Below are 24,157 nucleotides of genomic sequence, written 5' to 3'. Positions count from 1 at the left end.
ATTTATGAACAGCTAATATTCAACAAGGGAGCCAAGAGCATACAATGGAGAAAGGAGAGTCTCTTCAATAAATGGTGTTGGGAAAACTGGGTAGCCACATGTGGAAGAATGAAAGTAGACCATTACCTTATACCATGCACAAATATCATCTCAAAATGGATTAAGGACTTGAATATAAGACACAAAACCATGAAACTTCTAGAAAAAGACATAGGCAGTACACTCTTTGATATTGGTCTTAGCAGCATATTTTCAAGTACCATGTCTGACTGGGCAAGGAAAACAAAAGAAAAAATGAACAAATGGGGCTACATCAAACCAAAAATCTTCTGCACAGCAAAGGAAACCATCAACAAAACAAAAAGACAACCTAGCAATTGGTAGAAAATATTTGCAAACCATATATCGGATAAGAGGTTAATATCCAAAATATACAAAGAACTCATACAGCTCAACAACAAAAAAAAACCTACAACCCAATTAAAAAATGGGCAAAAGATCTGAACAGCGGTTTCTCCAAAGAAGACATATGGATGGCCAACAGGCATATGAAAAGATGCTCAACATCATTAGCTATCAGGGAAATGCAAATAAAAACTACAATGAGATATCACCTCACTCTCGTCAGAATGGCTAGAGCTAACAGGACAGGAAACAAGTGTTAGAGAGAATGTGGAGAGAAGGGAACCCTCATACACTGCCAGTGGGAGTGCAAACTGGTGCAGCCACTACAGAAAGCAGTATGGAGTATGCTCAGAAGATTAAGAATAGATCTACCATATGATCCAGCTAACCCACTGCTGGGTATTTATCCAAAGAACTTGAAAAAGCAAAGGCATAAAGATGTATGAACCCCCATGTTCATTGCAGCATTATTCACAATAGCCAAGACTTGGAAGCAACCTAGGTGCCCATCGAGGGACAAATGGATAAAGAAGATGTGGTATATATACATGATGAAATACTACTCAGCCATAAGAAATGATGAAGTCTGGCCATTTGTGACAACATGGATGGACCTTGAGGGTATTATGTGAAGTGAAATAAGTCAGAGGGAGAAAGTCAAATACCATATGATCTCTTTCATAAGTAGAAGATAAAAGCAACAAACACACACATAGCAACAGAGATTGGATTGGTGATTACCATGAGGAAAGCGGGGAGGGGGAGGCAAAAGGGGTGATTAGGCACATGTGTGTGGCGATGGATTGTAATTAGTCTTTGGGTGGTGAACATGATGTAATCTACACAGAATTTGAAATATATTATGACGTACATCTGAAAGCAATATAATGTTAAAATCCACTGTTACTGGAATAAAATAAAAAATAAACAAATAAATTTCCAGATGTAAAAGTTTTCATTTTTTTGTTTTTAATTTGATTTCCCATTTAATTACTTGTATAACAAGTATACAAAGTCTATGTTCATTATACTAACAGCTCTTTTAACTGTGTTTAGATTTATTTTATGATCTAATATGTCATCACTTTGTTAAATGCTCCCTGTGTAACTGAACAGATTATTTAAATTCTTAATATAATTGAAAGATTTTATTTAGACCCATAATATCATCATATATATGTATACATGTGTGCATGTGTATGTATGTGTGTGTGTGTGTATTTATATACAAGCAAATCAGTTAGACTGTTCTATTTTTGTTATGGATTGTTTCTTTCATACAACTCTCTTTACCTGAAATATTTTGTCTCATGGTAATATAGACACATATGCACTTATTGTTGTTTCTATTATTTTTCTGATGTGTACACCTCTTCATTTAATTTTAATACTTTCAGTTTGGATGTAACCTTGCCTCTAAATGTAAGCAGATTACAGCTCTATAGTAGATATTCAAGCAATATTACAATTATATATTTTAAGAGGGCAAGTTTAGGCAATTTTTATTTGTTTTAAAGTATAATTTATTTAGATTGATTTATTCTTTCACAATATTTTGTATTTCTTCCTGTCTTTCTTTGTTATATTCATATTCATCTGTTTTCTTGACTTTTTTTGGTAACAGCTCTATTGAGATATATTTACATATGATACAACATGCCCATTTCAAGGGTACAATCAATGATTTTTAGTGTAACCACAAAATTATGTAACTATTGCCACAATCTATTTTAGGATATTTTCATCACCACAGAAAGAAACACTATAGGCTTTAGTGGTCACTTCCCAATCCCCCAACCTGCAACTCCACCTCTAGGCAACTACTAATATAGTTTCTGCTCTATAGATCTGCCTATTCTGGGCATTTCATGTAAATGGAATTATGCCATCACACAACATGTGATTTGTCTGACTTTGCATCATGTTTTAAAGGTTTATCCATGTTGTACCATATCAGTACTTTATTCCTTATTATTGAATAGTATTCCATTGTATGGATATAACAAATTTATTTATCCATTTGTTAGATGGACATTGAGTCATTTTCAGTTTTGAATAATACTTCTATAAATACTCATGCACAAATTTTTGTGTGGAAGAATATTTTAATTTCTCCTGAAAAATGGGAGAAAAATATTCAAAATCATATATCTGATAAGGGACTTATATCTTGAAAATATAAAGAACTCTCACAATAATTATACTGTTAGGATTCCTGGGGTTTGTCCTGTGGCCAAGTAGTTAAGTTTGCTTATTCCACTTGGGCAGCCCAGGGTTCGCTGGTTTGGATCCTGGGCACAAACCTAGCACCACTCATCAAGCCATGCTCTGGTGGCGTCCCACATGGAAGAACTGAAATGACTTACAACTAGGGTATACAACTATGAACAGGGGCTTTGGGGAGAAAAAGAAGAAAGAGGAAGATTGGCAACAGATGTTAACTCAGGGTGAATCTTCCTCACACACACAATAATAATAAGAATAATAATAACAATAATAATAATAAATTATTATTCCATTACTAAAAAAAATCCCAATTTAAAAATGGGCAAAAGATCCGAATAAATGTTTCTTGAATAAGCTACACAAATGACAATAAGTACATGAAAAGATGCTCAACACAGTTAGCCACAAGGGAAATGCAAATCAAACCACAATGAGACACCACTTCACACGCACTAGGATGGATGTAATCAAAAAGACAGAGAGTAACAAGCATTGGCTAGGATGCAGAGAAACTGGCACCTTCACACATTGCTGAAGGGAATGTATAATGTGCAGCCACTTTGGAGAGCAGCCCGGTAGTTCTTGATGTTCTTTGAATATTTTCAGGCCACTTTCACTTTGTGGGTTTGGAAAATATTTTCTCTAATTCTGTTATTTTAGTGACTTAGACTTTTAAAGTCAGGCTAACTTAAACAAAGTCAGATGTATTGATTTTATCTTCTTTGTTCCCCAACAAACATCTTTGTAAGATTCACCTTGAAGTAAAACTTTTACATCTCACATGTCAAACCAATCCAATAGGTTCAATCTGTGTTGTTTTGAAACTCCAAACCCCATTACTATTGGCTTACAAATCAGTATTACTTTAGATTTCTGTGACTATTTACCAATAGAGTTGCTCATCTTTCCTTCTTGTATGTCCAAACTTTTTTTTTAAGTAATTTTATTTCATTCTCAGTACATCCTTAGAATTTCCTTTAGTAAATATGTATTGATTTTAAGCCCCCTCAAGTTTTTATTTTCTGGAAATGCTTTTATACAGCTCTCAAACTTGAATGATAATTTAGCAGGGTATTCAATTCTAGGTTGACAATTATTTTGTCTAATAGCTTATAAGATATAATTCCATTGACTTTGGCTTCTAATTTTTGCTGTTAAAAGTTGCTCTCTCTCTAAAATTTAATTATTTTTTATAAAATCTCATTTATCTGAAAATCTGCCTTTAAGAATTTCTTGTGGGTTTTGGCACTTTGACTTTGTACTACAGAATGTCTGGGTTACTATTTTTTGTTTTTTGGGTTTTTTTTCATTGTTAGTAGTTCATCCTGCTCCGCATATCTGAAAACTTCCTCATTCTGTAAAATTCTTACCATTTATTTTTTGAATATTTTCTCTCTCTAATTCACTTGCTTTTCACCTTCTAGAACTCTAAACTGATATGCCAAAAATCTGCACTGCTTTTTCATGTCTTTTGCTTTTGTTTCTTTTTATATTTTCCACCATTTTAGGTTAATTCTTCAGATTTAATGGCCACTTCACCAGTTCTCATTTCACTTCTTCATTATGTGCTGTTGAACTCATACACTGAGGTTTTTTTTTTTTCTTTTCTGGGAAAGATTTGCCCTGAGCTAACATCTTTTACAAATCTTCCTTTCTTTTTTTTTTCTCCCCAAAGCCTCAGTACACAATTGTACACCATTAGTTATAAGTCCTATTTTTCTATGTGAGCCACCACCACAGCATGGCTACAGACAGAAGAGTGTCATAGTCCTGCACCTGGGAACTGAACCCGGACTGCTGAAGCAGAGTACACTGAACTTTAACCATTAGGCCATCACAGCTGGCTCAGTCATACTCTGAGTTTTAAATCTTAGTGCATGAATATAATATATATGTATATATATGTACACACACATACATATGCACACACATATATACATAGCCATTGACTATATATGATAATACAGATATATATATGTGTATATATATTTATAGAAGTGCTATTTATCCATTTCTTATGTTTGTCATATCTTACATTTAATACTTTCAATCTATTTTCTATTGAGTTATTTTCTTTTATATCTTTCTCATTTTAAACATGCCACATAATGATTTTGTGTTGTCAAAATGTGTTTTTTAAGCTTTTTCCTGTGCTTACCTTAACTATAAAGCTTATTTCATGTTTTGTTTTGTAATTTCGTAATTTATAACATTGAACAAAATTGAATCATGACCTCTTTCGATTTATCCCAGGATTATAAAGTTTAACGTTAGAACATGCTCATTGCCATTTAGTACATTAATAGATATTATAAAAGCAAACTTACTAAACTCATTAAAAGTATCTAACAAAAATTTATAATACATATTAATAATGAGAAATTACAGAAACTCCTTTTAAAAATTTAAGGTCAAGGGGCTGGCCCCATGGCCGAGTGGTTAAGTTCGTGCACTCCGCTGCATGCAGCCCAGTGTTTCGTTGGTTCGAATCCTGGACACGGACATGGCACTGCTCGTCAAACCATGCTGAGGCAGCGTCCCACATGCCACAACTAGAAGGACCCACAACGAAGAATATACAACTATGTATTGGGGTCTTTGGGGAGAAAAAGGAAAAAAGTAAAATCTTTAAAAAAAAATATTTAAGGTCAAGTAAATCATTATCATTTACATTCAATTTTCAATTTTTTTTTGATGGGGCAGCTATTCAACACAGTATGATGAGGATAAATATTAATATCCCAAGAAATGGAATGGAAAAAAGAATCCAAACTGACTTGTTTGAAAATGATATAATCATATAAGTTGACAATCAAAATTATAAGAAATAATTGAAGCATTTAACAAGTTGTTTAGCTATAAGATTATTACACAAAAAAAATCCCATTTATTTCTATAACCAAACACAAACAAAACATAATGTAGATGATACTTACAAACTTAATGCTCAGCTCAAATAAGCAAGAATAAAAAACACATACAGTGGATCCTTTGGGGACATTTATACAGAAGTTTTAATATAATAAAAAAATAAACAAAGAATATTAGACAGAAATTTCAGAAGGTTGTTTACTTTTCCTGACTGTGTTGAGGAAGAAGCCCATGAAGGGATTGTCAAAGATTCTGGACTATTCTGTTTATTATTCTGGGTGGTGGGTACACTAATTTTCATGGTATTTTTATCTTTTAAACAGTGTACAACAATTTTACATTTTTAATATATCTAACCTATTTCACCTTTTCAACTTATATGGAACAACACACTAAGAATGGCCAAGAGACTCCTAAAGAAGATTTGGCCTAACAGATATCAAAACTCATTTTAAACTTAGAATAAACACAAAATGGTTTTGGGGAACAATGAAACAGAACATAGTCAAGAAATAGATTGTCGTCGTATAAATAGAAACTTAGTATAACAGAGGTTGTTTTTGAGATTATTGTGGGGAGAAGAGACCACTCCATAAATGACAGGGACAATGTATTGTCCATTTGAAAAATAAAATGAGAAGTTGTAACTATAATGTAAAAAATTGTCAAGTTTAATGCATTAAAAAGAATTACTTTGTACACAAAAGACACTATTAAATGAGTGCAAAACCAAGCCACAAATTGAAGAAAGATATTTTCATATAAAACACTGACGAAACAATAGTACCCATAAAATGAAAATTACTTCCCCAAAGTTAGTAGCACATACCAGGGAAGGTGTGGAGCACTGGGAACTGATGAGATAAAAAGTTGGTGCAACCACTTCAGATAATTGTTTGTTCTACTGTGAAACTAAAAGTTTGAAAACTATAACCTGAAATTTCAGTTCCAGCTATACAACCTAGAGAAGTTTGGGAGAATTAGCATTCAGGCATCAGATGCCAGCTGTTCTTAATATTCTTAACACTATTGTTCTCACGAGCAAAAGACCCAACTTGTTGCTTTTGGAAACCTTACAAATGTGCATTAACAGGAAAATAAAGTAATAGATGGTAGCACGTTCACACAACTGAATTGCTTAACTCTAAAAACGTGAATATATCTTGGATGCATAATAGTGTGTTGAAAAGCACAGGTGTCATCAAATTCTGTATTAGTTTCTTATGGCTGCTGTAATAACTTATCACAAAACTAGTGGCATAAAACAACACAGGTTATCTTTCTGTTCTGGAGATCAGAAGTCCAAACTTCATCTCACTGAGCTAGAATCAGAGTTAGCAGGTCTGAATTCCTTTCAGAGGCTGTAAGAGAGAATGCATTGTGTTGCCCTTTCTAGATGCTACAGGCTGCTCCATCCCTTGGCTCATAGACCCCTTCCACCTCCCAAGTCAGCATTTGCATCATTCCAACCTCTGGTACTCTCATCACATCTCCTTCTCTGCCTCTGCCTCTCCCATGTCCTCTTTAATTTATAAAGACCCTGTGATTACATTAGGTCCACTGGCCAATCCAAGATAACCTCTCCACCTCAATAAAGTCGTCATATCTGCAAAGTCCCTTTTGCCATGTAAGGGAACATATTTACAGTTTCCTGAGACTAGGGTGTGGACTTCTCCCGCGTATCACAAAGTAGATAGAGAATTTTTGCAAAGCTCAGAAACACGCAAAAATGCACAATATATTGTTTTGGTTGAAATAACTCCTATGGTAATGCTCTATTTTTAAAAACAATAGAATGACGAAGACAAAATCCAAGATAGTGTTTTCCTCTGTGGGCACAGAGAAGGCCAGCGAGTGAGAGGACACAGAGGCACATGGCTAGATGCAAGGGACTGGCAATGTTAACATTTTTAAGTTTGGCAGTATGTCCATGGGTTTTAAATTGTGCTTAATAACTTAGTGTATTATTATATAATTTTGTTTGTAACACCTAATGTGTCACACTATATTACCTATTACATTATATTGTATTACCTATTGTGGTGAGATAGTTTAACTAAAATCAATACATTAAGCATAGAAATTGAGAAATATATACATTCTTTTCAGAGTGTACATATTTGTTCCTATCACTACACGTATAATGCATTATGTAGTTGAGGAAGTATAAACACAAGGGAAATAAATTATAGAGGAAGCAATATGAGACTACATTGTGAGTAATAAGACTCATGATAGCCTAATATTTTTATATTGATATTTTATTTATGTAACTCATCTCAAACATTTAATGGCAAAAACACCTAGCATAGTGTAAAACAGCTTACTAATCAACACAGTTTTATCACGTGTGTGTAGATGTGTAGTCAAATAGTATATTAATAAGCTTGTGCTGCCATAAGAAAATACCACCAACTAGGTGGCTTGAACAACAAAATATTTTTTCTCACAGTTCTAGAGGCTGAATCCGAGATTAGAGTGCCAGCATTGTTGGGTTTCTGGGGAGAGCTCTCTATCTGGCTTCTAGATGGCAACCTTCTCTCCACGTCCTCATATGAGGGAGAAAGACAGCAAGCTCTTTGATTTCTCTTCTTATGAGGGCACTAATCCCATGATGAGAGCCCACCCTCATGGCTTCATCTAAATCTAATTACCTCCCAAAGGCCCCATGTCCAAATTCTTTAACATTTAGGGTTAGGACTCCAACGTTGGAATTTGGGGGGACATAATTCAGTCCATAGCACATAATTTCATTTTTAAAGCACCCTCTTCAAATAAAGTGTCTTCGTCTGTTCAGACTGCTATAACAAAAATGCCATAGACTGGATGGCTTATAAATAATGGAAATTTATTTCTCACAGTTACGGAGGCTGGAAGTTCAACATCAGGATGTCGGCATGGTTGAGTTCTGGTAGGTCCCTCTTCCGGGTTGCATACTGATGGCTGCTCATTTTATCCTCACATGGCAGAGAGCAGAGAGAAGGAGCAAGCTTTCTTGTGACTCTTATAAGAGCACTGATCCCGTTCATGAGGCTCCACCCTCATGACCTCATCTAATCCTAATTACAGCCCAAAGACTTCACCTCGTAACACCATGACATAGGGGCAGGGGTAGGTTTCAACATAGGAATTTAAGGGGAACAGGAACATTCAGTCCATAGCGTAAAATATTCTCTACAAAGTCCTCTATAGTGCCGAGTGAGGTGAAACTCTTTATTCCCAGAGGTCGCCGTCAGGACCCCTAGAATATGTACCCAACGATTATCTATTATTAATGAATAAAAACTGAAACCAGCTTTGCTTACCATTTGTGTTTTATTTGTCCTAACAATACAGTCCTGTGTTGCTTAACAAGGGGGATGCATTCTGAGAAGTGTGTCCTTAGGCAATTTAGTTGTTGAGTGAACATCATAGAGTGTGTTTACACAAACACAGATGGTATAGCCTATTGCTCCTAGGCTACAAACCTGTACAGTATGTTATTCTACTGAATACTGTAGGCAATTGCAAAACACTGGTAAGTGTGCATCTAAACATATATTAATATAGAAAAGGTACAGTAAAAATAAAAGATAAAAAATGATACGTCTGTGTCAGGCACCTACCATGGATGGAGCTTGCATGACTGGAAGTTGCTCTGGGTGAGTCAGTGAGGGAATAGTGAGAGAATGTGAAGGCCAAGGGCATTCCTGTACACTGCTGCAGACTTTACAAACACTATACACTTAGGCTACACTAAATTTGGAAAACAGTATCTTTCTTCAATAATAAATTAAACTTAGCTTACTGTAATTTTTTTATTATAAACTTTTAATTTTTTTTTAACTTTTTGACTCTTTTGTAATAACACTTAGCTTAAAACCCAAACACGTACAGCTGCATGAAAATATTTTCTTTCTTTATATCCTTATTCTAAAGGCTTTTTTCTACTTTTAAAATTTTCTTTGGCATTTTTTTTTACTTTTTAAAATTTTTCTTAAAAGTGAAGACACAAACACACACATTAGCCTAGGCCTATCAGGCCTGGGATAATCAATATCACTGTGTTCCACCTCCACATCTTGTCCCACTAGAACGTCTTCAGGGGCAACGACACCCATGGACTGTCATCTCCTATGATAACAATGACTTTTTCTGGAAAATCTTCTGAAGGACCTACCTGAGGCTCTTCTTGAGAAGATGTCGCTCTTTTCAGAAGTATGTCCAGGGTGGTTTGCTTGGTTTGTTCCTTTTTTTTTCTTAATCATAGATTGGCTGGTAAGCAGATAATACACCATAAACGTGCCTCTATTAATGAAAACTTTTCTGTGTTGAGGTCCATGTATTCAGATTTTTAAGGAGTTTATTGCGGTGTGAAAAGTTTCTGCTAAACTCTTCACTGTGACTTTTCTGGGGGGTTCTTCCTTTTCTTTTCCTGCAGTCTCCTTTTCTCTTGCCTCTTCTTCATCTATGCATTCCTGCTCCAGTTCCAACAACTCCTCATTAGTCAATTTCTCAGGAACCTCCCTCTAGCAGCTCCTCAATGTCATCCTCATCCACACCCAGGTTAAAGTTGTTTGCCATCTCAGATACAGCCTTGTTAATTTTGCAACCTCTTCATCCTTGGCAAATCCTTTGAAGTCATGGACAAACCTCTTAAGTGTGTTCTTCCAGATGCCATTCATACACTTCTTGGTGCTATCACCCCAAACTCAAGCAAGATTCTTGATCCAATCATAGATGTTGTAATCCTTCCAGAATTGCCTCAGTGTCTTCCTCAGTTGCAGCAATACCCTGGGCAAAGGTAGTAGGCCTTACAAGCTGCTATAACTCCTTGATCTATTGGTTGGATCAAAGAGGTGGTATTTGGAGGGAGAAACACTGTTTTGATATTGGGATGAAGATCACCCATAAAAAGAGGATGTCCAGGAGCATTATCAACAATAAGCAAAAGCTTCAAAGATTTATTCTCCAAACAGTACTTCTCCATTTCACTGGCATAGGAATTCAGGAGGGCATCTTGGGAAAAGGAGCTGGCTCATCCATGACTTCTTATTGCTCATGTAGTATACTGGCAGTGTGTGCTTATTGATATACTTGAAGGCCCTGGGGTTCTCACTGTGATAGATCATAAAGCATTTCAATTTGTAGCCTGAAATCTTTCCCCAAGCAAGACTCTCATCTTGTCATTAAAGCCTTGAAATCTGGCATTGACTTGGCCTCCTTATGGATGAAAGTCCTTTCAGGCGTCCGCTTCCAGAATAGGAAGGTTTAATCCATATTGAATATTTGCTCTGGCAAGTAATTTTCCTCCCCAATCAGCTTGTCCACAGTTTCAAAGAATTCTCCAGCTGCCTTCACATCAGCATGCTCAGACTCATTACTCACTTTCACATTTCACATGTAATGAAGAACAATTCTTGGATTGTTTAAACCACACAGAGTTAGCAGTAAATTCAACATCATAGTCAAGTCCAGCCTTTTCTTTCCCCATCACAAACAAACTTTTTACTTTGGCCATGACCATCATGGTCTCAAAGGAGTACACTTCTCTGTCTGGTCTTCAATCAAGGTCATTAGCAGTTTCTCCATGTCTCACGTAAGCCCTTCTGGAACTTTTGTTAGTGTCATTGTCTTCAATGAAGCAGATCCTTTAAGAGCTTCCATCACTTTGGTCTTATTCTTCAAAATGGTAGCTATGGTGGAATGGGACAGGCCTGACTGATGAGCAATAACCATCACTAATTTTCCACCTTCATAGCCCTTAATCACTTTTAATTTTGTTTCCAGGTCAATCACTCAACATGGTCTATTAGCAGAAATTTCAGCAGTGGATTTTGTATGCTTAGGAGCCATGATGAACAAAACAACAAAATATTAAATCGAACACAAAGAAAATGATGTGATCAAGAGACACAGTAAACATGAGATGTATGAGGCTATTGCCAGCATAATATGGCATGCTGTTTCACAGTAAACTTTGTTTTATAAGTAGAAAGAGTACACCCTAAAATAATGATAAAAAGTATGGTACAGTAAATACACAAACCAGGAACACAGTCCTTTATTATTATCAAGTATTGTATACTGTGCCTAATTGTATGTGCTACCCTTTTATACAACTGGCAGCACAGCAGGTTTATTTACACCACCATCACCACAAACTTGTGAGTAATGCATTGCATTATGACGTTATGATGACTACATCATCACTAGGTGATAGAAATTTTTCAGCTTCTTTATAACCTTATGGGACCACCATCGTGTATGCGATCTGTCGTTGACCAAAATGTTGTTATAAGGCACATTACTGTGCTGATGATTTTTTCAACTAATGTGACTTTGGAGGAAGGTGAAGGAAGAAAGCAGAGAAAAGTGGGAGGGATAACATCTTGTGGTGGAGAGCAATTAAGAGCATACAACCAATAATACGTTGATCAATATTAATCAATAAAATTATCTTCTTCCTGAACTAACAAGTCTCTTACGTGGATTTTACATTTTAAGATGCATTTTCTCAATTTGAATCTTATATCAAGCTTGTGTTTTAAGAAATATGCATAAATTGACATCAAGCTATAAATATTTCAAATTTTAATTCTTGAAATTAATAACCAAAAACATGTCTGAACGTGAACTATCCTGCTGCAGCACTAAATTATTTAACAAGCAATAGCGAGATCAAATTACTATTTGACCCACATAGACAGACAGAGACAAATCTAGATTTACTCACAGTGGATCAATTTACCAATCTCATTCCATGACCTACACCCTATTTTATGCACATCTGCACCCAGACAGACTCATCTCCATACTAGTCCCCAAATTTGATTTGTTTTAATCATGCCAGAAGGAAGGAGATTAAAAGCCTCTACTTAAATAGCTGAGAATTTTCATTTAAAATAACAGCAACTAGCAATCGTCTCTCCACAATAAATTCAAGTAACTATCAGTGTCTGCATTTATTGCTTCTGTGTGCCATTTACTGATCCATCTCTTAAATCCTTTCAGTTTAGAATATTTAAACAATCCACACAGCAACAAAATATAAGAAGATTTATCATCACGAAAATAGGCATCCTAGAAAAATGTGCATATATGTCCAATTATTACGAATCTGAGGCACACTGATCAAATGCAGAAAGAATTCCACTAAGTGTTAAAACAGTTGGAAAAGTTCTCCCCGCCCCCAAGTCCTACTTTTAAGTTCCTTTGATACAAGGTGGCACAAAGTCAAGAGAGAACTTAAAACAAGCTTCACATTAATATTTGAAAAAGGGCACCCACTGTGTTTGATGTGGCGCCCTTCATGCAAATCATGTAGTCCAAGAGAAATCCCAGTAGGAAAGATGCTGCTTTCTTCTTAGCATGCTCCCTTTTTTTCTGCTGGATAATAATGAACTTCTCACACTCCCTTTGCAACTCCCCGCCCCCACCCCCCCACCCCGAGCTATACAGAAATTAAGTTATTACTTGCTAGCTGAAGACTCTTTGGGCAGATTATTGAGACATCTTTTATTACTATGATTATTGATTTTTGTTTAAGAGAAAGAGACTCAAATTTCAAAGTTCAATAGAAAGAAAAAATTTAACTTCTTTTTCTTGTAATGAGCAACATAAAGTCTAAGCAAACGTGGCCAAAATAAGATATATTCATTTAAATTATTTCAATATCCGATTGGTATTTATTAAAAAAAAAAAAAAAGTGTTCCTTTATGGATTGGCAGCATGCAGGCACATCGATTTAGCTGGAGACGGGGAATTAATGGAGACAGCCCACGCGTAGGGGACAGGCCACTAGCTGACTGTGGACTTCTCAGAAAGCCCTCCTGCCTCGGGGGGGGAAAAGCAGAAACTAAAAACCAAAGTTAAAGTTGCTAATACGCTGATAGCACCCATTTTGTTGTGTACTTGAGAGCTCTAAATTTTTGATGACTACGCACATATCCAGAGGAATATTTAGAAACTGAAAGAAAGATAGCCCTAGACCTTGCCTTCTCTAATAACAATATGGACATATTTAATGCTCTCCCCCAACCACCACACCCACATCAAATATCTCTAGGGGAGCCCTGGGTAACTTTTCTTTAGCTTCTTTAAAATGGTGATCATTTTGTGGTAGCCTAACCTGAAAGTTTCAAGTTCATGTTGTTAATATATTATTAAGGAAATATCAACTGTGCTTCACTTAGTAGTTCGTTACAAACCTTCACATAGTAATTTTTCATTTGAGTTTCACCATGACTTGATGAGAAAACTATTCTTACTCTTCCCATTCTGCAAATAAGGAAACTGATTCTTAGATTATGTAAATTACTCAATGATTATTAAAGGTTGATCTAGGACCTTTGGCCTCTGAGTACAGATTGCTTGAATTTCTTAGAATAACTTAATTTCTTTGTAGTTAGGTGGATATCAAAGAATTAAGATCAATTCCTTGGCCTGAAGGAAATACGGCTTGAAATCTCCATAGGCCACTAAGTCTATGAGTTCCTCCGTATATCTTATTCCTATCAGCTCCAGCATGTGACTCCGAACATGCATGGAAATGCAAACTGCACGCCAAGGTCCGGGATAGAATTATACCCATCTGTGAGAATGAAATGATGAGCCTTAACTTACCTCAACCTGAAAATTTTATAAAAAGGCTTGTTTAGAAAAGTCCGTCTCCCTCCAGGGCGGTCTGCCTCCCACTGTACCACCACATTTTTACTGTAGTGATTATAAAATATTGCATAGGAATGTGGAATTGGTCACTTCAGGTTTTACATTATTATTTTTTTTCTCCTATACTATTTGCTTAAGAATTCTCTCTCTTAGCAATGATTTTCTCATTTCTGTATTACTTATTTTTAAGTATAAACAATTTCAGCAATATCTAGGTTTTGTGTCTTGTTTATTTGCATAACTGTCTGACACAATAGGCATGTGGGTTTCCTACTATCAGTATTTTTTTCATATTGTTTTTATAATTGATCATTCTGGCTGTGATCAATTTCAAAAACTACGAGAATGTCATATGGTCAAAATAATTGATTTATCTTATCAAAATCTGAACATTCCTGACATACTTTTCTGACAAATAACATCTTTGATTTTTTGTACAAATATTGGGTTCTTAATATTTTATTCTGATAAAATTACAATGAAGATATTCATTTTTTTTGCTGTGCACTCAATTTCTTGTAGGTTCTTGAGTTTGATGATTTTGACTATGCTACTTTCCTCATATATCTTGTTACTATTTTTAATATGGTATTTTAGAAATTATTTTGCCTCTTAAGCTATTGCCTGTGTAGAATACCACCATACAACCAATTTTTTAAAAATAGGACACCAGATCCCAATTTAAACTTAAGAGCCACCGATATTAAAGGGCCTACTTTAATATTCTGCTCACATTCTGAAAAAATATCACAGTAAGCTACAAAGACACATCAATAGTACTGAATTTGAATTTTGGAAAAATCTTGGACAAAGGATTGTGTTTGCTCCTTGAATAAAATTAACATATCTCCTGACAAAGAAAAATAAACCCAAGGAAGTAAATAGATGTTAATAATGATGAAAAGGATATGCTTGTCAAAACATAGACTCTAATGATTATTTTACACAATTACCATCACTTTGATATCCTTTAAATAATGATTTCTCATCATCTCTTCAAATAAGACCATGAATTTCAGTATAGTGGATCAGACAATTAGTGCATCTAAACTAAAACCTGCCTGTGGTAGGTGCCGGTGGGCTGTTTGAGGGAAAGGCTAAACAAATTACACCTATGTACTGCTCTACACAGCATGTGATAGTGTTCCTGACTTAAACAGATGATATGCGTATGCCTAGCAGCTTCTAATTAATGCTTTAATGATTTTATCTTTCATAGCTAACACACGGTAGCCATTTAAACTCTGAGCAAAACTATGCTTCCATAATCACGTCTTCACAGTTTTTTGCCAGTATTTGAGATTACTTTCTGGTACGTGTATATGTTTTAAAAATTATTATGCATCTACCTTTGACTTGGCTTAGAACACGAGAGCATTGTTAGAACAGAAAGACAAAAATTACACTTACCGTAAACTAATGAAGACGCTGTTGGACTACCTAGTCAAATGTTTTTCTTAGCCCCCTGAATAACAGAGTATGCAAATTTGTATGGAATAAAGAATGTGCTATCTAGTTTGTTTTGTTTTTTAGAAAACATTGATGAGGTCTACTTATGCATGGAACCAACAATTCAAAGATGCTATCATATCTTCCTATGTTCTTTCTTTTATGTGTCTGCAGCTTAATGCCTGTTATTTCAGCATATTCTCTAAGATTTACACATGTTGAAGGTGCTAGTATATGGTGATTAGTAGTCAGATCAATAGGTAGCTACAGCATCCAGTCTTTCGAAATTATACTTTGTAGAGAAAGGTTGGATTAAGTAATAATTCGGAACATAGTATATCATTGTCTACTTTTAATCTATCTCAGCACTTTCTGAATATTCTCTGTATATCTTTCAACAGTGACATTTTGTATTTAATTAGTGACTAAATCTAGACAATGAAAAAAGCTTTGCACTCATTATTTACTAATCCTCATAAAATTCCCATGAAGTCAGGGGTATTATCTTTGTTTTTTATATGTAGATGATTGGCACGCTTTAGAAGCTGATTTAAAGTTAAATCATGAGACATTTTCGATAAATTTCATCACTTTATCCACCAAAATATTCTACCCCTTTTAATCATTAATGGGAAATGCAATGCTAGTTGTTTCTCTTTATATAAAAATTTGTGCAATTATTATGTTAGGTAAACAAAAGTTGATAGAGTTACACGTTAGTGCATCTATCTTTCTTCAACACAAATCTCTGTAACATGTTACTAATAGAATAAAAAGAAGAAAAATGTAACATTAAAGATTTATATATATATTTTTTATTTATGTTACAAACAAAACTTTTTAACCAGATACGGAATTTCTTTTTTCTTTCAAGTTGTGTCCTATATCTAGTAGTAAGAAAATGTCAGGTGTCCTCACTTTTGCAATTATATTGGTTAGAGAAGAATTATTGTTTCATTCACTGTACATCTTCAGGTGGTAAAAAGTCAATGTTATTTTATTTTTCATATAATTTGCTTAGATAGTCCCTACTGTTTTCAAATCTATTGGGTGAAAACATTTTTGATATTAATTAGTTTGGGGATGCCAAAGTGATCTATCTGTATACTTGTCTTTAAATTTAAAAAAGCCTTGTAACTCTAAGTGTGATTTTAGGAAGCAAGTGCATCCAGCTTTATGGTTCCTAGTCAAAAGTAACACGTAAAAATCAATAGTAATAATGTGTTGAATATATTCTTGTTTCCATTACAAATCCTTATCTAGGTTTGGATAGAGAAGATTGAGAATAAATTTGTGGCATTGCCCTTTGCTAACTCAACCAAATTACTCCTGTTGCAAAATATTCTGAGAGGGAGTGGGTGAAATGTGCTGACGTAAGTAACTTTGGAAATAAGTGGAATCTTAAGTCTAAAGGCAGAAAAACTGTATACAAGCGCTGTACTATAGGTGATAAAAGTTAATTCCCACATGGGGGAAGGTTAACATTTCTGAAACCACCATACATGTATACATCAGTTGAACAATTAAGGAAATGGATAGCGGATGGTAGGAGCCAGGTTTCTTACTGTTGGAGTGGGAAGTTACACATAAGCAAGAGGAGAATGCTAGAATGATCCACACGGTAATAGATTATGTTGGAGACATCAGTATGAACCCATGTTTACCTTAATACAGATATTGATGATTACATACAGAAATATCTATAGATATGCAAATATGTACAGGTTAGTATATATTTCCTTGCTGAGAGGGCCTAGAAGCAAGGACATCCTAATAGCAACAAGCATACTTAGCATCCAGATATTGGTTTCTAATACTGTTCTTTGGAAGAACAAAGGATCCTTGAGCAAATGGCTGATTCCAGGACTGGGGTAGGATATATACAAGATGATCTTGGAGTATCCTGTACTACCCCAAATTGAGGATGTTCTCTCTCTCTATTTCTCTGGCTCTTCCTCTGTCATACATACACACATACACACACAGACACATACACACATACACACACACAGAATTTGTCAAAGAAATACAGGTGGCAAATGAAAGAGCTCCCAATTCCAAATTTGGAACAATATGAGCAACAAAATAAGTAAAGTAGTGCTGGATTATAAACCAAAGTATGAAACATATTTCTGTGAGATTATACTGATATAAAGAAAATCATTCATTCATTAATGGGGGAGAATAGAGAGATCTCTCATGCAGAAGAATTCTGAATGATTTTTGTCCTCTGTCCTCAAGGAGATCGGCACTCAGGTATGAGCTGTACATAGTGATTACCTTCCAAAGAGTACAACTGAAGAGTTTGAGGGACCAGGGGAGGTCCCCTTAAGGTAGCTAATTTTTAGCTAAATTGAAGTATAAGTTGGAGTTAGCAAGGCAAAACAGAAACAATAGTGGGAGAAAGACTGTTCCAAACTGAGAGAACTATGTTTTGGTACTGATTGATGGAAGCATTGAAATTCAAGAGCTCAGTACCTGAAGGAATCAAAAACCAGAACATCGGAGCCTAGAAAGAGCAAGAGTGATTCAAGATGAGGCAGGCAGCTAGACTGAAAAAAGTTCTGCAAGTGTAAAGGATATTTAAATTGTATTATAGTGGCCATATGAAGCCATAAAGTGTTTTGTACCCAAGAGTAACCATCTGATAGCTCTTTAAAAGAATGTTGTAGCTGCTCTGTCCAGAGTGGATTGGAACAGAGCAAAGATGGGTGTAGTGGACAACTATGACAGAAATCCAGGTAAGAGATAATGACTTCTCAAACATTTTACTTCTCAGTTTGCACAGAGCAGTTTCTCAAACTTTAGTGAGCATTAGAGGACTAGCAAAAATACAAATTGCCTGGCACATGGCCCATAGTTTCTGATTCCCCAGAACTGGAATGAGGCCTGAGAGTTTGCATTTCTAAGTTCTCAGGTGATGATGCTTCTGTTCCTACTTCAAATACCAGACTTTGAAAACCACTGGCCTAGAGAATAAAAATTATGTTGCCGTGAATTCGCTGCTAACTAAATATGGACATGGACCCTTATTGGGGTTGCCAAATTTAACAAATAAAAAGTGACACTCTCAGTTAAATTTGAATTTTAGATAAACAACAAATACAATTTTAGTCTAAGTACGCTCCATGCAAAATTTGGAGGTACTTATACTGGAAATATATTCCTGTTGTTTATCCAAAATTCAAATTTAACAGGGAGTCCAATATTTTAACTGGCAACCGTGTAGCTCTGACAGGTGTGTAATGGAATCTTCTGGGAAATGTATTCAGAAGTGTATTTGCTGAGTCAGATGGCGTTGCACACTAATTTCACTAAGAACCACCAGATTTTTTTCCAAAATGGGTGAATAGTATATTCCCTTCAGATCAACATGCAAGCATTCTCTCTCCACAATCTCACCAATTCCTGGTATCACAAAGCTGGTATTCCAAATCTTCTTAATTTTTGCCAGTCCTTTGCATTTTTTTTATCCAAAACATTTAAATCTAAAATGTACAAGTAGGGGTCAAATCACTATTTTTAAAATAAAGCAAGGACCTTTAATTATGAATCTACTGATTATATTTTAAAAATTAAATATGAAATATTTCAGGCCTATAACTACATGATATTATTACACAAAAAAATGCAACAAGCACTCATTTATCCATGATTGAAATTGGGAAAGAAAACCTTAAAATCTGATTGAAGTGCTCTATGTATCCTCTCTCTGCCATCTCATCTGCGGCCTCTCCTCTACACCAAGGGATACCTTCTCTCTTCAGTTCAGGGTTCATTTTCTCATTTAATGTCTTATATCTTTAACAACTGAGTATGTATTTTCCACGTCTGACTAAGCCTTAAATGTATTAGCTCAACATTTTGTTTGAGAGACACATCTCTATTAATATATGTAGCTCTCCATCATTCACTTTCAATGCTATGCTATATTCTCTCATATGAACTATGAATTGATAGACTGATTAACTGAGAGATCTTTAAGTTGTTCCATACTGTTTGCTGTGACAAACAACAATATTGGAATAATTTTTGTAGATGTCACTTTGTGGCCATGTGAAAAAGTTTCCCTAAGGTGTATGCCAAGAAATGGTATTGCTTGATATTAAGGGGATGTTACTTCCGCTTTACTAGGTATTTCCAAATTGTTCTCCAAAGAGAAGTAAAAATATTCCCTTACTGATTTCTAGTTAGAGTCACTATAGTTAGGTAACATACTTTGTATAATTTCAAAGGTTTTAAATTTAGCTTAGTTTTGTGACTATGGGATGTTTTATTTTGGTGAATGTTCCATGTGTACTTGAAAAGAATATGTATGTTGTTCTTTTGGTGAATGTTCCATATTGTGCAGTATATACAGTTGGTACAAGATAATTGTTCTATACTGCTAAACATGTACTGTTTTCCTGTATACTTGTGCTGAAGTCTGCAACTCTTCAACTATAACTGCAGATTTGTCCATTTCCCTTTTGGGTCTATCTATTTTTGCTTTATGCATTTTGAAGCTATGTTTTTGGATACATGCATTTTAGTCAATATAGATTTCTTTCGATTAGTGTTTGTTGCTGTGTTTTTCAGTTTATTTCCTTCTATACTGCCAACATCATTATATTCCAAGTTTTGTACACGTTGTTCATGTGTGTGCTCTAGCGATTACAATGGATAATATTAATTTTTAATTTCGGTATTTATTTCTATTAGACTAAGAAATTAATCAGAACTCATAGTTTACCTCTTCAAGGGAATGTAGCAACCTTACCACCATTTTATCTCTATTCTCTCCTCCTTTTCTGTTGTAGTTGTCATAGGCATATATCCACATATGTTGAAACACTTCAAACAATATTTTAATTTTTCCTTTGCCTTAGACAATCATACGTATGTTAAAGAACTTAAAAGAGAAAAATATATCTACCCAGAGGTTTACTATTTCTTCAATTGTCTTTTGATGAAATTTATTTTATTTTCATATGTCAAACTTATTGACATTAAACTTTAAGATTTTTATATTTTTCCAGACATTAAATATAATTGACAAGTAAAACTTGTACATATTTAAGACGTAAAATGTGATTTTGTTTTGTTTTGTATTTGTTTTAATACTTTATTTTTTTAGAGCAGTTTTAGGTTTACAACAAAATTAAAAGGAAAGTACAGAGATTTCCCATATCTCCTGCCCGCCCCTTTATGAACATCACTCACCAGAATGGCACTTGTTTTTTTTTTACCAAAGATGAAACTTTTTTCCCACATAATAATCACTCAAAGTCCATAGTTTACCTTAGGATTCACTCTTGGTCTTGTACATTCTATGAGTTTGGCCAAGTACACAATGACATATATATTCATGATTATAATAGCATACAGAGTACTTTCACTGCTCTAAAAATCCTCTGTTCTCTACCGGTTTCTCCCCACCTTCCACCCCTCACCCCTGGTAACCACGGATCTTTTTACTGTCTCCACAGTTTTACCTTTTCCAGAATGTCCTGTAGTTGGAATCATGTAGTGTGTAGCCTTTTCAGATTGGTTTCTTGTACTTAGTATTACATATTTAAGGTTGCTCCATGTCTTGTCATGGCCTGATAGCTCATTTCTTTTTAGTGCTAAATAATATTCCATTCTCTGGAAAATTTATTTATCCGTTCATCTACCGAAGAACATCTTAGTTACTTCCAATTTTTGGCAATCATGAATAAAGCTCCTATAAATATCATATACAGGTTTTTATGTGAACGTATGTTTTCAATGCCTTGGGATAAATAAATATCAAGGAGCGCAATTGCTAGATTGTATGACAAGATTATGATTAGTCTTGTAAGACACAAGCAAATCGTCTTCCAAAGTAGCTGTTCCATTTTGCATTCCCACCAGCAATGTGTGAGAGTTCCTGTTGCTCCACATCCTTGCTATCCTTTGGTGTTGTCCATGTTTTAGATTTTGGACATTCTAAGAGGTTTGTAGTGGCATTTCATTGTTGTTTTAACTTCCATTTCTTTGATGATATATGATTTGAAGCTTCTTTCCATATGCTTATTTGAATCTGTACATCTTCTTTGGTGAGGTATCTGTAAAGGTGTTTGTCCCATTTTTAACAGGGTTTTTTATTGAGTTTTAAGAGTTCTTCATGTATTTTACACAACAGTCCTTCCTCAAATGTGTATTTTGCAGATATTTTTCCCAGCCTGTGACTTGTCTTCTACTTCTCTTGATATTGTCTTTCACAGAGCAGAAGTTTTAATTTCAATGAAGTCTAGCTTAAACATTATTTTTCATGTATCGTGTCTTTGGTATTTTATCTAAAATGGCATCACCAAACTTAAAGTCATTGCCAAGGTCTGAGTGTTGGCATCACCCTAAAATTCATATATTTAAATCCTAACCCCCCCAAAGGTGACATTATTAGTAGGTGGCCTTTGGGAGATACTAAGGTCACAAGGGTGCAACCTTCATGAATAGGATTAGTTCTCTTATAAGAAATTCCACTGAGCTCCGTTAGCCCCTTCTGTCCTGTGAAGATAGCATGAGAAGTATGCAACCTGGAATAAGCCCTTACTTGACCATGCTTGAACCTTGATCTTGGACTTCCAGCCTCCAGAACTGTGAGAAATAAACTTATTGTATAACCTCCCAGTGCACAATATTTTGTTATAGCAGCCCAAGCAGACTATGACAGTCATCTCAGTTTTCTGCTGTTATCTTCCAGGAGTTGTATAGTTTTGTGTTTTGCATTTAGATATATCATCCATTTTGAATTTATTTTTCTAAAGGTTATAAGGTCTGTGTCTAGATTTTTTTTTTTGGATGTGGATGTCCAGTTGTTCCAGCACAATTTGTGGAAGAGACGATGTTTGTTCCATTGTATTGCCTTTGCCCCTCTATATAAGATCAGTTGATTATATTTTTGAGGGTCTATTTCTGGGTTCACTATTCTATTCCATTGATCTATTTGTCTACTATTTTTCCAAGAATAGGCACACTGTCATGATTACTGCAGCTTTATAAAAAATCTTGAAGTCAGGTAGTGTCAGTCCTCCAATTTTGTTCTCTTCCTTCAATATCATGTTGGGTAATCTGAGTTGTTTGCCTAGATATAAAAGTCAGAATCGCTTTATTGATAGACATAAAATAACTTTCTGGGATTTTGACAGAGATTGCCTTGAATCTATACAGCAATTTGAGTAAAACTGACATTTTGGTAATATTGAGTCTTCCTCTGCATGAACACAGGATACCGCTCCATTTATTTAGTTGTTCTTTGATTTCCTTTCTCAGAGCTTTGTGATTTTCCTTGTATAGATTTTGCAGGTATTATTTTAGATTTATACATATGTGCTTCGTTTTTGGGGGTGCTAATGTGAATGATATTATGGTTTTAATTTCAAATTCCACTTGTTTGTTGTTGGTTCATTGTTCATTCATCTTCATATAGGAAAGCAATTGATTTTGTATGTTAATCTTGTATTCTGTAATCTTGCTGTAATTGCTTATTCATTCCAGGAGTATTCTGGTTGATTCTTCTGGATTTTCTGCATAAATGATCATGTCATCTGCAAACAAAGATAGTTTTATTTCTTTATTCCTCATTTGTTTACCTTTTATTTCCTTTTCTTATCTTATTGCATTGGCTAGATCCAGTATGATGTTGAAAAGGAGTGGAGAGAAGGGACATCCTTGCCTTTTACTTGATCTTAGTGAGAAAGCTTTGCATTTCTCATCATTAACTATGATGTTAATTGTAGTTTTTTTGAAGATAGTCTTTATCAAGTTGGGAAAGTTCCCCTTTATTCTTAGTTTACTGAAATATTTTTATCATGAATGGATTTGAAATTTGTCGAAAGCTTTTTCTGTATCTATTAATATGATCATGTGATTTTTCTTTTTTAGTCTACTGATGTTATGGATTACATTAATTGATTTCCAAATGTTGAACCAGCCTTGTATACCTGGAATAAATCCCACTTGGTCATGGTGTCTAATTCTGTTTATACTTTTTTGGATTTGATTTGCTAATATTTTGTTGAAGGTTTTTGCACCCATGTTTATGAGATATTGATTTGTAGTTTTCTTTTCTTGTCAAGTCTTTATTTGGTTTTGGTATGAGGGTAATGCTGGCCTCATAGTTAGGAAGTAGTCCCTCTGTTTTATTCTTGAAAGAGATTTGGGGAATGTGTATTATTTCTTCCTTCAGTGTTCATTAGAATTCACTAGGGAACCCATGTGAGCCTGGTACTTTCTGATTTGAAAGGTTATTCAATTTCTTTAATAGATATAGTACTCTTCAGATCATCTATTTCTTCTTGTCTGAGTTTTGGCAGATTGTATCTTTCAGGGAATTGGTCCATTTCATTTAGGTTATCAAATTTGTGGGCAGAGAGTTGTCCATAATATTCCTTTATCATCCTTTTAATTTCCATGGTATCTATAGTGATGTCCCCTCTTTCATTTCTGGTATTGGTAATTATGTCCTCTCTCTTTTTTCTTAGTTAGCCTGGCTAGAAGCTCATTGATTTGAAATATAAAAGCTCGTTTATATTTGAAAAGATATTAATCTTTT

This window comes from Equus quagga, chromosome 11 (assembly GCF_021613505.1).
Source record: "Equus quagga isolate Etosha38 chromosome 11, UCLA_HA_Equagga_1.0, whole genome shotgun sequence".
In the NCBI taxonomy this organism is placed as follows: Eukaryota; Metazoa; Chordata; class Mammalia; order Perissodactyla; family Equidae; genus Equus; species Equus quagga.
Note: the sequence above shows the minus strand (reverse complement) of the source record.